Raw genomic sequence first — 15,854 nt, 5'->3', positions numbered from 1 at the left:
CTCTTGAGCCAAATGTTTAGATGGCATGACTCAGCATAGCTGCACTGAAATCAGTTGAAGCTATGCTGATTTACAACAGAGGAGGACCTAACCCTCTGAGTTAATTAAGCAGAAACGTTGGATTGATTGGCGTTGCGGTTAAAGAGCTAGCTGAGGCAATATCCATTGTGTACTGAGAGATCTGAGCTTAGTTAACACTCAAAGGATCAGCAAGAAATTCCTTCCGTAGCAGAAGTGAAGCTTTAGCTCTAAGTTGAAGAACATTTGATGGAAATCTTTGAGACAGCTTTAAGATGCCTTACGGGTAGTTGACAAATAGGAGAATCTCTTAGTGACAAATCCCACCCCTATCTCTTTAGGGTATGTTTAAACTACAAAATATTTTAGGAAAAACTGATGTTTTTCTGAAAAAACTTCAATTATGTCCACACTGCAATTGCGTTCTTCCGCAAGAAAATCGAAAGAACAGAGGGGTTTTTCTGACTTTAGTAATCCTCATTCTACGAGGAAGAAGCCTTTTTCTGAGAGAGCTCTTTTGGAAAAAAGCATGTGTGAATGGGGAACAGGGAGTTCTTTCGAAAGAAGAGGAAAGGGGAAAAAGCACAGGTGCCCTGATGACTACGCTGTCCATAGTAATCACAGCTGAAATGCAAGATAGCATCCACACTGAATGGACGCTATCTTTTGAAAAAGCAGATCACTTTTTCGATGCACTTTTGCAGTGTGGACGCTCTCATTCGGAAGAAGTTTTTCCGGAAGATCTCTTCTGGAAAATCTCTTCCGAAAGAAGCCTGCAGTCTAGACATTGCCTTAGTGACAAATCCCTTGCTATGTTAATTTTGTTAGCAGCAGAGGGGGCTGGGATAAAAGAAATCTGAGGGTATGTCTACTACAGCGTTATTTCAAAATGTCTTATTTTGAAATAGTTAATTCGAAATAGCTTATTTTGAAATAATGCGTCTATACACAAAATGCATTTCGAAATAGTGTTTTGCTATTTCGAAATAACGCATGCACACTGAGTGGATGCTGAATCACATTTAAGGCTGGATGGACCAGGCCCAGCAGGGCATCTGGTCAGGAGTTACTTTTTGTGGCTGCTGCCTGAGGCTGAGGCTGGTGCTTAAAGGGACACCTTCCCCCTCCCTCCTTCCCCTCCCCTGCCCCTGGACAGCCAGTTCTCAGGTTTCCCTGCTTGCTTGCCTACCTTGATGAGGGACAGCAAAGCATTTTGTCTCTGCGTGCTCTGCTTGCCCTCACTTGGGACACCACAGCACTCTGCAACTCTGGTGCTTCTCATGGACACATTGCTGCGAGCCTGGCTGCACTTTCTGTAGGCTGCCATCCAGGAGGTCCATCGGGGGGCAGTCAGTATCCAGGAAGCCCTGCGGGAGAACTTGCACCCTGAGGAGCACTAAGAGCCTCCCTGGTCTGCCCCAGGGGAGGCTTGTGCCTCATTCCTCCCTCATGTCCTTCCATTTACCCCTCTCTAACCCCCCTTCCTGATATCAAACAAAATACATGTATTTTCATGAACACAAACTCTCTTTATTTAACTAAACTGGGGGGGGAGGCAGAATAAAACTCTGGTGAGACTGGGGAAAGGATGCTGGAGAGGGGAGAAGAGAGGGTGGGAGAGGGGAGGGGGAAGCCTGGGAGGAGGGAGCCGGAAGGGGGAAGCAAGGGCAAGAAGGGGGAGGGGAAACTCAGGGTTCGGAGTCTTGCTGGATCAACTTGATTTTCATGCAAACCTGTTCCTGGGTCCACATGTGGACTTTGGTGGCCAGGCTGGCAGCTATCCTGCCATAGACGGCCATGTTCCTCCCTCTAGTGCAGAGATCAGGGATGTTGGGGGCATCCCTCCCAAACCTGAATAAGGTCCATGATCTCCACCCTGTACCAGAAAGGCACCCACTTTCTCCGGGCCCTGGCAGGCTCCTGGGAGCTGGCAGACTGCTCCTGGGGAGCAGTGGAGGGTTGGCTGCCAGTGGCTTGCTGGCTCATGTTTTGGGGTCACTTTGTCAGGGGCAGTGACTGCTGGCTCTGGGCTGGAAGGCTTGGAGCTGGTACAGGCACTGTGGCCAGAGTCTACCCCTTTAAGGATGCCGGGGATGGGGGAGGGAGAGGAGTGTTCTTGGTTGAGTCTGGAGTGGCCACCAGGGCACTCCGGGAAGGCAGAAGGCCCCCTAATTCGAAATAAGTGTCTACACAGCACTTATTTCAAAATAGCTATTTCAAATTTGACTTTATTCCTCATGGAATGAGGTTTATCTAATTCAAAATAAGCACTCCGCTATTTCGAATTAATTTCAAAATAGCGGTTTGGCTGCGTAGATGCTAGCATATCTACTTTGCTGTGTAAACATACCCATAGTCTTTTATAAAGTTAGCATCTAATATTTGATCCATATGGTATTTTCAAAGCCCTGTAGGCACATAGAAAACGATTATATAAACAATAATAATTAATTACAATGTAATTTTATGTACACGGAATTACTAGGAGAAAAATCAGGAGCAAAATTATTTTGTGTGCCTTTTTTTACCTTTTCTTTCATATAGCAGTATCACAGCATTAATGATGTATCTTTGCAATAAATATAGAACGCAATATGAATAATAGCAAGGTTTCTTGCCCTGCAGTACACCAATAAATAAAAAGCAAAAGCAGCCAAGAAATAGAACAAACCAGTCCCTTTAATAATCATTGTGAAAAAATAGATTAGTTTTTGAAACCTGTGGCAAAGATACAAAGGGATACAAAGAAAAGGCAGTTCTTATTAGGAATTTACCATTTGAAACATAGTTGGAGAGAAATGTTTGTTAATGTTCTCTATGTTATTTACATTAATATAGTTCCTTTATGTTAATCAGCATGATACATTGATATTGTGCTATGCAGCAGATAATTGTGGGAAATACTTTGTGGACAGTAAAGGAGAGCTTATATTCTTTTTGCATTCTTAAATGCTTCTGCATTCAGAGCATCTACTAAGAGAATGAGTGGACAATGCTTAGCATGGTGTTGTCATAGTTCTCAACCATCAAGATGAGTCAGAAAGTCTGTCTGTAGAGTTGTGGACAAAAAGGCCAACTCTGTTCTGTGTTTATATAGTACCATTACAGTGGGCCCCTTGGCTACCACAAAAGAAATAACATAAGACAGTGTTCCCACATTCAGTGCTCACGTTCGCCACTGCCTTGTACCCATTCATCTGACAATGTTTATTTATTGTTAGCTTTTTCTTCTTCATTTTGGTTTTTATAAAGTAGGCAGACTGGAAATGTATGGCTACAAAGGTTGTGGGTCTGAGAATTTGGGTAACAAGACTAAGAAAATATTGGGACTAGTCCCTGAAAGCAGTGGGAATCTTTCTTTTGAAAATAACCAGCTGCACATTTCAGTATGATTCCCCCAACGTGAAGGCATATTTTTGTGTCTATACCAAGTAATACAATTGTCACAATAAAACATGCTTAATTGCTGAGTATAAAAGAACATGGTCTGCTGTTTTCATGGACTTTGATTATACACAAGTTACTGCCCCCTAAGGTTAGAGAAACCAATGTACCTTTAAAAAATTCTCTTTGAAAGTCCTCTTCTGTATCAATTGTTGTTCTTCGAACCCTTTGAAGGAGAGGTTTTTGACAGTACAAAGAGGATTAATCTACTCTTTGCTATGTGCAAGAATAAGAATGTCTAGACTGCACAGTTTTTCTGGGATACCAGAGGTATCCCAGAAAAACTGCCATGTCTAGGGAATGCGTCTGCGTTTTCAGAATAGCTTTCAAAAAAACGGGCATGTTCTTTCAGAAGCCCTGTATTCCTCATTTTATGAAGAATAAGAGATTTTCTGAAAGAGTAGATTTTCCCCACATTTGGCCCCATGTAGACAGGCTAAATGTCAAAAAAGCTTATTCTGAAAAAACAAATGAAAAAAGGTACACAACTTGCAGTTCACAATTTGTGTATCTTTTTCCGGAAAAAAAACTCAGTGTAGACAAAACCTAAATGAGCATATACTGCACCGCCTAAAACAGGAGTAAGATTCGGAAAGCTGATTCAGCTTCTGTCTTCCTAAAAAAAAATGAGAAGGGGGAGGCGAATGATTATCCATCCTTCCAAAGTTCTTTGAGTCTTGCAGATGAAAAAGAGCCATAAAAGTCCATATCTTCTGATTAACAAGTAATCATTATTAACAACAATCACTTATAAAAGTTGTAGAGACTTGCAAAGAACATGAAAAGGATTAACCATTAAAAAGAATGAGAAATGAGTAGCTATAAATTGATTTCACTGATTTAAGTACCTCTTCCATAGCCCAAAACTGAGCCTATAGAGCCAAACTATGTGATTGCAAGCCAGCATAAAGTCAGATTAATTCCATTCACCCTACTGACTGTACAAGAGTTACTCTGGATTTCCAGTGGAATTTGGCCCACTGTCTCTCAGCCTGCCTTATTTCAGAATGTCAAAATCTACCTAAATTATAGAATAATTGATGAATGTATCCAAAGTTATTGGTTAGGAACAACATCAAGAAGTCTTTCTCAGCTATGAAAATGCATCCCTTCCATTCCCGAAAATCTAACTTAGCTGTCTCCCTGCTATATATATTTGAACATACAGTAAGTACTACCCCTTCTCCACCATTCCTGCCTCCAGTTTAACTCCCAACCCTTTAGGTCAGTGTTTCTCAAAGTGGGCTATGGGCTAATAGGCTGTTCCAGTTTGTTTACTTAACAACCATGGAGCCTTGTGGCTCCCATTGGCCACAGTTCACTGTTTGCAGCCAATGGGAGTGGTGAGGCTCCATGGCTGTGGGGCTTTTAAGTAAATAAACTGGAGTGGCCATTAGCATCTTTCTCAAAATGAGCCCACTTTCAGAAGCACTACTCTGGGAAGAACTATCTGCTTGCAGCAACTTGTGAAGGGCCATCCATTGGAAACTAGAGGTGCCGCATAGATGGTCCTTTCAGGAGATCGGTGATTCATGCACAAAGTCTTTGATCTCTGCGCTGATCAAAGCTTACATAGGTAAGCTGCAATAAAAGCTATTTCGTATTCTATCATGCGAGAGAACTGGCTCATCCTGTACATGTTATATAGTACATGATGTCCAAACAGAAGACAGTTCACCCTAGAAATTTTAAAAATCGTTTACTTTCAAATTACTACAGAGCATTTTCCTAGTTATACAGTGCTGCTTGTCCTTAAACACTGATGTGTACACTCTATTTCTAGTCATCTCCAGGGAGACCAGAACATAGATTTTATAGTTCCAGCAAATTATAAATTCAGACCTACTTCTACCAATTACATATTTTCTTCTATCCTTGTCCCCAGCATATTGTCACCAGCAGCGGCCCTGATCATTTTGCCAGGACAGAAAACTCCCTTCCCCTATGCTAAGCCAATAAATTGCTGGACAATCATAGTGTAAATGCAAAGAGGGAAAAGCCAAGCATCACAAAAGGATAGCATCTCATGAAGTTGATGCCCAGAGAAACTGCCCTGTTCATCTGCCCTTAGAACAACTGTCATGAAGATAGTATGGAAGGGTTACAGTATTTAACAATATGGCCTCAATTTGCTAAAACCCAACTTAGTGATCAGCAAACATGAGCATTCAGAGGTTCAGTTTACATGCTTGATTTCCTGATTAATCTGAAAATCTAGCTGTAATATTCAAGAGAAGAAATTATCTCATGAGATATCCAGTCAGTCAGGATATGTCTATACTGTGAGGCTGTGTCTAGACTGGCAAGTTTTTCTGCAAAATCAGATGATTTTGCGGAAAAACTTGCTAGCTATCTACACTGGCCGCGTGAATTTCCGCAAGAACACTGACGATCTCATGTAAGATCATCAGTGTTCTTGCGAAAATACTGTGCTGCTCCCATTCGGGCAAAAGCCCCCTTGCATAAATCTTTTGCGCAAGAGGGCCAGTGTAAACAGCACAGTACTGTTTTCTGCAAAAAAAAGCTCCGATCGCGAAAATGGCGATTGGGGCTTTTTTGTGGAAAACTGCGTCTAGATTGGCCACGGACGCTTTTCCGCAAAAAGTGCTTTTGCAGAAAAGCGTCCTGCCAATCTAAATGCGATTTTTCTGAAAATGCTTTTAACAGAAAACTTTTCCGTTAAAAGCATTTCCGGAAAATCATGCCAGTGTAGACGTAGCCTGAAGGTATTTCAATAGCTATTCTGCATCTTTTGCATAAGCCCGTTATTTTGAAATATAATGGGCTTGCTATTCTGATGTCCCTGAAAACCTCATTCCATGAGGCTTAAGGGATGTTTGAGAATAACAAAATTTGGTGGTGTGTAAACAGTGCCAAATTACAAAATAAGCTATTTCAAAATGAACTCGAAATAAGCTATGCAAATTGCATAGCTCAAATTGCATAGTTTATTTTGAGCTAAGGGTGCAGTGTAGAAGCACCCTACCTGGGTACTAGACATCTCTGAGAACCCAGTTATGTCTTTCAAATGTCCAATTCTTCAGCTGGTGAAATTGAAAGAACCCTACTCTGCTCTGAAGGTTTGGTGCTAGGAATGGTTCACTAGGGCTTAGGCCTTTCAAAATCTGTGGGTAGAGAAGAGAGAATAGACAGGTACAGGTTCCTGTATGTTGGTTGATGATATCCTTATGATTTGGGCTACATCTACACTGCGGAGCTATTTTGCGATATGAGGAGTATCCCAAAATAGCTATTCTGCATCTTTTGAAAGAGCCCATTATTCAAAATAGAACAGGCTTGCTATTCTGATGTCCCTGTAAACCTCATTTCACAAGGAGTAAGGGACATTTCGAAATAGCACTCTATTTCAAAATTTGGCACTGTGTAGACAGTACCAAATTTTGAAATAAGCTATTTTGAAATTAACTCTAAATAAGCTACACAATTTACGTAGCTCAAATTGCCTAGCTTAAGCTGTGGTTGCAGAGTAGACTTATGAAGATCAGATGTCTATACTATTTTTTTGTTGAGGAAGAAGTTTAATCCAATGAATTTTATTTTGGCTTGTATAATGTTTTCTGTGGCCTGTTTCACACATCAGCACTGCTGAAGTAAAATAGCTTGGTAGCTGGTACATTCCAGTCTCTAAGATGATATTCAGAAATCCAAACTTCCAGTCTATGTCAAAAGGTGGGGAGTTAAGTATTTTCTCTCACTGAGGTATTATAGAAGGTCATGGCAGATATGTGGAAGGACAGAAGCAAAGGAACCCAAAAGGAGGAATAAGTCAATGTCGGCATATGATTGACTGACTCTTCCCATGATTCTATACCATTGTCAACAGGGCAATGTACACTATATTCCAAACAGTCATTTGATATAGTACGGTTTTTGTTTTCCCTCAAGAACTCTAGTGAGGATTACACTTGTGCCTCACACCTTTATATCATATATATAGTAGCCCAATGTCTGTGACTCTGTAATGCTGAAATGCTAGCTGTTCCCTCTGGGTGGTGCTGTTGCCTCCTTGGCTGTTCCCTCTGGGTGGCGCTGTTGCCTGAGTCACATCCTTCGCCTCCCGCCATGGCGCTAGGCTGACTTCTGCACCACTCAACCGGGCCGCCGTGGGGGAGCAAGTGGCGCAAGCAGCTGTTTGGGTGCCACGGTCTCCATGCAGCACAGGAGTTACTCCTCAGCACGGAATTAGGAGCTTTAATTTGAACTACCTGGTCCATGCCACGTGTAGCTGTGGGCAGGTAGTTCGAACTATCGGGCATTTAAAAATGGTGGTGCCCGAGAACATGCAAATAAAGCCTAGGATATTTAAATCCCGGGCTTCATTTGCAAGTTCGAATGCCTACATTAGCCACCCTAGGTTAGGGTTCAAACTAGGGTGGCAGTGTAGACATATCCTGATATAGTAAAGCAAGCCTGAATTTGCAAAGAGCCTTAAACAGTTGCTCTGATAGTTCACTTCAATGAGTGCTAACTCATTAGTATTACCTTCAATATCGTTCCTGGCATCTATTTCACTTCTCTAGGCATATAGGAAAAGAGAACTTGATATTATAATTTGGAGATCTGTACAATCTATTCTGATTGACAATTTTGTGTAGTCATTTTATAACACACAATACATTCAAAATGGGCTCAATCAGTTTCAATTTCCTTTCAAAAGTTTGGAAATTGCTGTTTCAATCAACTTTTTATCTAGTAGAATGGCTCTGTCCAGCACCATTAAGCCTTTTAAACATTTTTCCTTTGATATTTCACTCAGCAGCAAGAATGCATGATATTCAAGGAGGCAGCAATGTGTAATATTTTGGAATATGCTAATTATGACACGTCTTGTTTTCGAAAAATTTCTACTGGCTTCGTTTCACTGCAGTCCAATTTTACAGTGCTTCAGTTGTTCCTCAAGTCAGCATATGGAGGTTTGAACGATCCAGCTAGAAATGTTGTTTCCAGTGTTCATATAGCATTTTATTCCTCTATCTAGTGTTTCATTTTTATTTGTTATGGACTAAGTAACCCTTGAGCCAACCCCAGCATGCACTCCATGCTTCTTTGCAATTCAGGGGCCCTGTACTGTCCCTTTGCACAGGGATGTCAGTCATCTTAGATGCACAAGTGTGTGTATGTGTTTCTATATTTATAGTCCATATGAAAGGATTAAGAATCATAGAAACCTAGGGCTGGAAGAGACCTCAGGAGGTCATCAAGTCCAGCCCCCTGCCCAAAGCAGGATCAATACCAATTAAATCATCCCAGCCAGGGCTTTGTCAAGCTGGGACTTAAAAACCTTTACGGATGGAGTTTCCACCACCTCCCTAGGTAACCCATTCCAGTGCTTCACCAACCTTCTAGAAAAATAGTTTTCCCTAATATCCAACCTAGGCATCTCCCACTGTAACTTGGGACCATTGCTCCTTGTTCTGCCATCTGTCACTACTGAGAACAGCCTCTCTCCATCTCTTTGGAATCTCCCTTTAGGTACTTGAAGGCTGCTATCATATCGCCTTCACTCTTCTCTTCTGCAGACTAAATAAGCCCAAATCCCTCAGTCTCTCCTCATAGGTCATGTGTGCTAGCCCCCTAATCATTTTCGTTGCCCTCCACTGGACCCTTTCCAATGCCTCCACATCCTTTCTATAATGGGGGCCCAGACTGGATGCAATACTCCAGATGTTGCCTCACCAGTGCTGAATAAAGGGGAATAATAACTTCGCTAGATCTGCTAAAAATGGTCCTCCTAATGCACCCTAATATGCCATTAGCCTTCTTGACTACAAGGACACACTGTTGACTCTCATAAGCTTCTCATAAGCACTGTGATATCAAGGAATATATTCAGGAGCAGGTCCAGCATATATTTCATTTTGTCATTATGTTAGACCTGGTCCTGAACATACTTCGCAATCAGCATCATGCTTATTCCTATGTTTGGACTACTCATGGTAGCAAGCACTGTACTTAGTATTGAGTGTTGGCAGCGTTGGATCTTTTCATTGCAGCTATAAGAATTCTCTATTATTTGGTTTAATAATTTCATCCACAATAGTAAATGTATATTCACCTATATTAAAAACACATATGCACTGATATGCTATACTTGCTGACGTGTTATTGAAATAACAGAACTGTAGATTCCAAGGTTAGCAGAGACCACTGTGATCATTTAATTTCACCTTCTTTTAAAACAGCTCCCAGAAAATAAATCCAGTTGAACTAGAGCATATTTTGGGGGCGGGGAGGGGGAGGAGGGGGGAAACCCAGTCTTGATGTAAAAAATTACCAGTGACTAAGAAAACATCTGAGACTTTGGTAAATTGTTTCAATAGTTAATTACTCTAAATATACACCTTATTTCTAGTCTGAATTTATCTAGCTTCAGCTTCCAGTCAGTGGGTCTTGGTATACCTTTGTCTGCTAGATTGAAGAGCCCATAGTTTGATGTAAGACAAGAACTGACAACATGCTAATTGGTTGACTTCATATATCTGCAACAGAGATCAACATACAGGTGAGTTATAAATGAGGCTATGCAAACAGTTTGTCAGTGTACTGTCGATAAGGATCTGAAGAGGAATATTTATAAAAGTATGCTGATTAAAAATATTTGCAGCCAGGAATAAAATTAGACACCAGTCCTGCAACTAGTTTTGCATTTGACAAGAATGAGTTATCCCAGAGTAGATTTTTTTTCACCCACTCACTTATAAAGTCACTCACATGCTCATGTTTTTCAAGATTAAGGCTTTCCTTCTTTTCTCAGATATACCTGCTGACTACACCACATTAAGGTGTCAGCCAGTTATGACTAGAGTTTGCCCTCAGTCAGGTACATGTGCATATTACGTGTTTGCTCAAAACGGAGGTTATTTGAAAATTTGACTCATAGCATTAGTTGCTAAAAATAATTTGAATGCATGTCAGTCCTGGAACCGGTTCCTCAGACCTTCAAGCTATCAGGATTTTCGTGAGGCATCTTTCTGAACTATGATGATACTTTTCAAGTACCTACCCGATACTGGATATAAAGGCCCCAGAGTTAAACATTCACTAAGCCTTATCAATTGGAAATTAAAATATGTAAAAATCAATAACTTTGTAATATTTCTGATTGTGATAGGTCAAAATCATCATTGTTGTCAATGGAGAAGTATAGGAATCAATTTGGCTGCATATGTCTAAATTACATCTCAACATTATTATAAATCTGCTGCACAATTAGGCAAGATAGGAGCATGGCCATATAGTAGGAAAACACTTCCTATTTTTCAAGTACAGCCCTAAATATACTTGCTGTGTGTGGTGTTTTTTTCTAATATTTCATAATAATTCTTTTCAACCTAAATTTGCTCTGGTACATAAATGAAAACCACCACAACAGAAAACTTGTAGCGCAGGTAAGACCTATATCAATAATTTCACAATTAAACAATTTTTTTTTTCATTTCTACCAGTAGAAACCATACATCTGCTGTTTCCAGTGTCTTGGACCAATCTCTGTGGAAAATTTTCTCAGAGCAGTACTAAACATATTCTGAAGCTGTCTTCTCCTGGCCTCAAGCTCTAAGATAAAATTGCTGGGGTGGGAGGAGCAGAGCCTAACTTTCAATAGATTGTACATCCTAAAATAGATTAATTTAGCCTTTGTAGCAGTCTGTATTTTAGTCTAATACAAAATGAGTCCATTGCAATCTTGGCAGACACCAGTTGCCATGGCAGCCTGCACCAGGTGGTACTTCTGCACATAGTTACTTGTGGAAAAAAACATTCAGTCTGGGGAGATGTTATTGTTACTAGTTTTGCTTATGTCAGGCTCTGGTAGAGGAAGCTGTGTCACCAGCCAGGGAACTTGCTGTCTGCTTTGATCTTTGAAAAGAGTTAGTTCTGGAGGCAGAATAGTTCATTGGAGCACAGACATTCGTGCTGGGCATAGATTTCAGAAAAGAGGGGTTGCTTATATGCTATTGATTATTATTATTTGCATTACCATGGTACTTAAGGGCTGATCTACACTAAGACTTCACACTCATTATCTCAGTGATCTGTCCACATTACCAAGCATGTTGCACCACCCTTAGGAGTGCTGAAGTCAAATCCTGTAGTCCTGCTTTTCATGAGGAGTAACACTATTCTCAACTGTGCATGGCTGATGTTACACTAGTGTAGATTCTGCATTACTAGAAATCTGAGCCCATTGGCCTCTGGGAGGTTTCCTGCAGCTGTCCACTCTGGCCACACCTTGTTTTTCTGCTGCTCTTCCGCTGAATTAAAAAAGCCCCAAGAATTGTAGAATGTACTGTCCCATCTGGCCAACTTCATGAGCCCTTAGTGAGTGAGCCGCACACCGAGGAACACATGGACATGACTTCCACCACCAATCCATCAGATACTGCGATGACAGTGAATTATTCTGCTCCACGGCCTCTGCTTCCCAGAGGTGCAGAAGAGCTCCAGCCTGGAGTGACCAGGAGATCCTGGACCTCCTCAAGGTGTGTTTGTGGGGGGGGGGGAGAGGGGAGGAGGAAATGAAGCCATCCTAAAAGACCTCACGATAAAAAAACAGAATGCTGATCTCTATGGCAGGATCGCAGGCAGCCTTGCAGTGTAAGGCTATTCCAGGACCTTTATGCAATGCAGAGTGAAAATCAAGGAGCTGAAGCAGTCTAATCAGAAATCCAGGGAGCAGAGTGGATGCTCTGGGGTGGCACCACACACCTGCTGCTTCTATGACCAGCTGGATGCCATTCGGTGGTCATCACCATAGTCATCTAGTCTGACCAAGACACACCTGGCATCAGCCTGCAGAAGAGAAGGGTGGAGGAGGGCCACGAGAAGGAGGAGGAATAGATGGAGGAAGAGGAGACTAGCCAGATGATATTGCCTGAGAATCAGGAGTTGCTCTTTACTTTACTTTGGAGCTGGTTCCTCCCTCCCAGGACATCTCCATCAACGTCCCCAGGGAGAGCACTTTCAATGAGTTCTCTAACTTTGTCAAACTACAAGCAGGGTGAGGCAATGGGATGTGAGGGGCAGCGTGCTCTCTCTCAGACTATTCAGCATTGGGGAGCGTGGAATACCTCATTCACATGTCTGCAGATGGAGCATCGGTCTTGAGTACCAAGCTCCATGAAGCTCTCACATAGGAACTCTTCGGTCCTTCTCACAAGGTTCCTGGGGAGGCCAGCCTTATTTTGGCCTCCACAGTAGGCACCTTCCCATGCTAAGCCCTCAATAAGTAGATTAGAGTCATGGAACTACACAGCTGTGCAGCATGAGGCCCAGGTTCATGGCCACATTCAGTCAGCATTTGCTCTCAATCAATCACAGTGATGTGGAGAAGACTGATATCTTGCATGAGAACCTGGCAGGTAGAGGAGGAGGGAAACTTATTAGCATGCTTCCTGGGAGGCCGCATATGCTGCTCACACTTCTACCTCCCTCTCCCCTCCTGTGATCAGGGAAAGAAGCACTCTGGCAAGCCACATATGCCAGACCAGGTGTGTGCCAGACACAGCAGGATGCCAATTCACCTCTCCCCCATGCCTGAAGACTCCTGGTCTCTCTGGGAAAGTTGCACTGTGCTAAGAAGCCACATGTGCTGGACACAGCAGGACGCATTCCCCTGCTACCTGCAGGTTTGTGGCCTGGCTCTCCCCTTACCATGACTGGACCAAGTATGTCCCAAAGCTCCCCTGAGACATCTGCGCACCTGCTGTAGTGTCCCTTTAACCCAAAAATGTGGCCTTGCATGAAACATCTCACCATTGTCTGAAACAAGACCTTCAGTGTACCCTAGGAAATTTGGGGTAGGCTTCACACAGAGTATCACCTGTGATGCCTGCCCTTGTAACTTTTCTTTTCAGCTAGGACAGCTGCCAGCTCAGTATGTCCTACATCTCCCACTGCATCTGCCCACCTGACTCACATCTGCAAGTGAAAATGCACCAGAGACTGCATGTTCAGGGAGCAAATGGATTGCTTGCACTCCCCTGTGCAGGAAATCCAGACAGAGAGGCAGTACCAGGTCGCTGAGTGGGAGGAGAGGAAGGCTGCCAGGGCGCAGCTTGCGTGCCAGCATGAGAAAATGTTCTCTACCCTGACCTCTGTGATGGAGCGCGTTGTGACGTTCCTGGAATGGGCCACCAGCCAGAATCTCACCCACTCTGTGGCTTCCACTACCAGGGTCCCCGATGCCCGATACCTCAATGACTGCCGAAGCCTCCAGGCCAACTGGAGTCAAGCAGCAGTCCTACTCTCATTCCTGAGCCTCCCTTCCCTCTTCTGGTTCCTAATTCATTCCCCAAATGTAGTTTTTCCTCAAACATTCTTATCCTTTGAACAAGGAAGACAGTGGAGTGTACAAGTTAGGGCAGGATGGGGGGGGGGGGGGGTGAAAGGCAAACACAGGGAATGGAGGGGCACCTTGTGGAGAGCCACAGTGGAGAGTCTCAACCCTGGCCTTGCATCATAATTGTCCTTCAGGGTGTCTCTGATTAGCATTGCCCTTTGCTGTATTCTCCTTATGATGCTGGTGTCCGACTGCTCAAACTTTTGGGCCAGGCGCTCTGCCTCAGCTCTCAACCGTGGCAGAAAAGTCTGCACCTTATTCGCACATGGGTTATGGAGCATACACTAGGTTGCCACCATGAAGGGAATGTTGCACTGATTGAGGTCCTAGCAGGTCAGGAGACTCCTGAACCTCACCTCTAATCACCCAAATGCACGTTCCACCACCATTCTGCACCTGGTCAGCCTGGTGCTGAACTCCTCCTTAAGAACATAGCAGCGGCCATAGTGGGTCAGACCAAAGGTTCATCTAGCCCAATATCCTGTCTGCTGTCAGCAGTCAATACCAGATGCCCCACAGGGAGGGAACAAGTAATCCTCATGAGATCTCTCTCCTGTCTTCCATTTCCAGACAAACAGAGGCTAGGGACACCATTCCTACCCATCCTGGCTAATAGCCATTGGTGGAGCTAACCTCCATGAATCCACCTAGCTTTTTTTAACCCTGTTAAAGTCCTAGTCTTCACCACATCCTCTGGCAAGGAGTTCCACAGGTTAACTATATGCTGAGTGAAGAAAACCTTCCTTTTGTTTGCTTTAAACCTGCTTTCTATTAATTTCATATGGTGACCCCTAGTTCTTATATTGTGGGAAGAAGTAAATAACTTTCCTTATTCACATGTTCCATACCTGTCATGATTTTATAGACCTCTGTCATATCCCCCCTTAGTCTCTTCTTTTCTAAGCTGAAAGTCCAAGTCTTTTTAATCTCTCTTCATATGGGACCCATTCCAAACTCCTAATAATTTTTGTTGCCCTTTTTGGAACCTTTTCCAATGTCAATATATCTTTTTAGAGATGATACGATCACATCTATATACAGTATTAAAGATGTGGGTGTACCATGGTTTATATAGAGGCAATAAGATGTTCTCTGTTTTATTCACTATCCCTTTTTTAATGATTTTTCCTAACATTCTGTTTGCTCTTTTGACTGACTCAGCACACAGAGTCGTTGTGGATAGTTTTCTGAAAATATCCACTCATAGACTTTAAGGTCAGAAAGGACCATTATGATCATCTAGTCTGACCCCCTGCACAGTGCAGGCCACAGAATCTCACCCACCCCCTCCTAGAATAATCCTCTCACCTATATCTCAGATATTGGAGCCTTCAAATACTTTGAAGACTCCAAGATGCAGAGAACCCTCCAGCTGTGATCTGTACCCCATGCTACAGAGGAAGGCGAAAAATCTCCAGGACCTCTGCCAATCTACCCTGGAGGAAAATTCCTTCCCGACCCCAAATATGGCGATCAGCTAAACCCTGAGCACGTGGGCAAGACTCATCAGCCAGACACCCAGAAAGTTCTCTATAGTAACTCCTATCATCCCTCTATTGACCTATTTACCACTGATAATGAATGGTTAATTAGTTACCAAGATCTCTCTCTTGAATAGTTGTCTTGTATGACAACAGTCCATTTTCCCCTCTCTGAACTAGTTCCTGACTGAGTGGTGGCTGTCTGGCATGGCAAGGTTCCATAGGGCAATGGCCACTTGCTTCTGCACAGTTAAAGTAGGCCTCCTTCACCTCAGGGCAGGGGCTAGCCATTCACAGATTTCCAGGAATGTAATATTATGCATGAGGAAGTTGTGCAGCCACCGCTGATCGTCCCATCCCTGCATGACAATGCTGTCCCACCAGTCTCAGCTCTCAATGCCAGAAGCAGCTTTCCACTCTGTCCAGGAGATTGAGTGGTGGCCACAGTAGCATGAGCACTAAGACATGGCTGAGCAGGGCCTCTGAACCATGCTGAGGTTCATTCTCCTCCTTCCTCTTGTCCTCGTCCTCTTCTTGGTCGAGCAACATGC

Source organism: Pelodiscus sinensis, chromosome 2 (genome assembly GCF_052426305.1).
Source record: "Pelodiscus sinensis isolate ZL-2025 chromosome 2, ASM5242630v1, whole genome shotgun sequence".
NCBI classification, from domain to species: domain Eukaryota; kingdom Metazoa; phylum Chordata; order Testudines; family Trionychidae; genus Pelodiscus; species Pelodiscus sinensis.
This window is presented reverse-complemented; position numbering follows the sequence as displayed.